This window comes from Schistocerca cancellata, unplaced genomic scaffold (assembly GCF_023864275.1).
Source record: "Schistocerca cancellata isolate TAMUIC-IGC-003103 unplaced genomic scaffold, iqSchCanc2.1 HiC_scaffold_351, whole genome shotgun sequence".
Taxonomy (NCBI): domain Eukaryota; kingdom Metazoa; phylum Arthropoda; class Insecta; order Orthoptera; family Acrididae; genus Schistocerca; species Schistocerca cancellata.
The window spans coordinates 132,501-135,000 of NW_026046369.1; the positions used below are offsets into that span (position 1 = coordinate 132,501).

The 2,500-nt window shown below is 55.3% G+C and overlaps 1 non-coding gene across 1 annotated transcript in view; it reads right to left on the reverse strand.

Moving 5' to 3' along the window:
* Positions 1-231, reverse strand: part of LOC126118357 (small subunit ribosomal RNA) — a 1,909-nt gene extending 1,678 nt beyond the window's left edge. Inside the window, exon 1 of the ribosomal RNA XR_007525784.1 lies at positions 1-231. This exon is cut by the window's left edge and continues 1,678 nt beyond it. This is a non-coding gene — a ribosomal RNA (small subunit ribosomal RNA).
* Between the last annotated feature and the right edge of the window lie 2,269 nt (positions 232-2,500).

Here is a 2,500-nt window from a genome sequence, read left to right on the forward strand (position 1 = left end):
CCGATTGGTTTTGATCTAATAAAAGCGTCCCTTCCATCTCTGGTCGGGACTCTGTTTGCATGTATTAGCTCTAGAATTACCACAGTTATCCAAGTAACGTGGGTACGATCTAAGGAACCATAACTGATTTAATGAGCCATTCGCGGTTTCACCTTAATGCGGCTTGTACTGAGACATGCATGGCTTAATCTTTGAGACAAGCATATGACTACTGGCAGGATCAACCAGGGAGCTGGGTCAACTAGAGCTGAGCAGCCGGCCGCCCGGGAGTGTGTCCCAGAGGCCCGCGCGAACACGCAAGCGTCCGCTCAATTATTCTGCAAACAGGAGGAGGCTGAGCTCCCCTGCACAATACACCTCGAAACCCTCTCAGGTCCCGGCGGCGCGCAGCGCCGTCCTAAGTACTTGGTCGGGTTCGAGAGAGGCGCAATCGCCCGGAGTTAGGCGAGTAGACGCTTTAGGTGCGACCACCCGTGCTCCCAACTGAGCTTGCCGCTGCCGACAGAGGCCCGGGAGCGTGCTGTCGTGGCATTGCCGGCGGGAGACAACACGCGCCACCTACGGTGACCGGCAGCTCCAACGCCAGCGCCACAGAAGGGCAAAGGCCCCACGTGGGTGCCGAAGCGAACTCTCCCAGCACAGCGCACGTGCCAACACGTCTGCACAACTGCGATACAAACCACCAGCGAGAACCGCTGGGGCGACCGAGCAGCAGACGGCGTCGCGGCGCCGAGTGCCGGGCGGCGGCGCATCCTCAACGCACACAGTCCTCAATCGGACCAGCACACTGCAGATGTCCACCGCGCTTCGCACCGGGCCGGCGAGGACCCACTTTGGCTGCACGGCGCCGCGCGCAGGGTGCCCCGGCGCGCAGCTGCGCCGCCTGCCGCGTCCGTCGGCCGGCGCGCCTGCCACTGGGCGCCCCCACCAGCCGGCTGTAGCGCGTGCGCCCACGCACCGCGCGGCCAGCACGCCGGGCGGCCCCCCCTCACCGGCCGGGGACAGTCCCACCCACCCACAGCCGCGTATCGCTTCACACCCAGATTCACATTCACGTTCGTTGGTATGGTGGGGACCGCTTCGTAGCTGTACCGATCGTTGCCCTCACAGATGTACCTCCAGCAAGGACAACCGCACCACAACGGGTTACCAGTTGTTCATTTGCGTAACGTCACCAGTAAACGTACACGTCCATCCCCGTTTGCAAAGTCAACTATTATTGCATGCCTGCCTGTCAGGTGTCAAGACACACTACATCCGCTCACATCCACGCAACAAAATGTGCCCGACTAGAGGGCACGTGGAAGGTGCCCCCGTACGTATGCGATGTCCACTGCGCGACCAACTGTCAACCGGCCTCTGTAGCATGTCGCAGATGTGGAACGCGGGGCACCGTGCTATCACATTGTGTGAGAAGAGACTACTACGTCTGCATACACGCGCCACTACATGAACAGACGGCTCATGCTGATCGCCATCCACTGCGTCCATTACTCCCACACGTCTCTATGGCGTACCACACTGCAATGCAGCTGTTATGGGGAGATGACACGTAGCTGTGTACACAACATTCTGAGCGGGTTGCGGTTGGACAATACATTACTGTAACGTGTCATATGCCAATTACAGAGCAGGGTAAGGCACAACTTGGGTTAGGTTAAGGCACAACTTGGGTTAGGTTAAGGCACAACTTGGGTTAGGTTAAGGCACAACTTGGGTTAGGTTAAGGCACAACTTGGGTTAGGTTAAGGCACAACTTGGGTTAGGTTAAGGCACAACTTGGGTTAGGTTAAGGCACAACTTGGGTTAGGTTAAGGCACAACTTGGGTTAGGTTAAGGCACAACTTGGGTTAGGTTAAGGCACAACGTGGGTTAGGTTAAGGCACAACGTGGGTTAGGTTAAGGCACAACGTGGGTTAGGTTAAGGCACAACGTGGGTTAGGTTAAGGCACAACGTGGGTTAGGTTAAGGCACAACGTGGGTTAGGTTAAGGCACAACGTGGGTTAGGTTAAGGCACAACGTGGGTTAGGTTAAGGCACAACGTGGGTTAGGTTAAGGCACAACGTGGGTTAGGTTAAGGCACAACGTGGGTTAGGTTAAGGCACAACGTGGGTTAGGTTAAGGCACAACGTGGGTTAGGTTAAGGCACAACTTGGGGGTAGATTGCGGTGCAAATTGCGTTACATTGCGGTGCAAATTGCGTTACATTGCGGTGCAAATTGCGTTACATTGCGGTGCAAATTGCGTTACATTGCGGTGCAAATTGCGTTACATTGCGGTGCAAATTGCGTTACATTGCGGTGCAAATTGAGTTACATTGCGGTGCAAATTGAGTTACATTGCGGTGCAAATTGCGTTACATTGCGGTGCAAATTGCGTTACATTGCGGTGCAAATTGCGTTACATTGCGGTGCAAATTGAGTTACATTGCGGTGCAAATTGAGTTACATTGCGGTGCAAATTGAGTTACATTGCGGTGCAAATTGAGTTACATTGCGG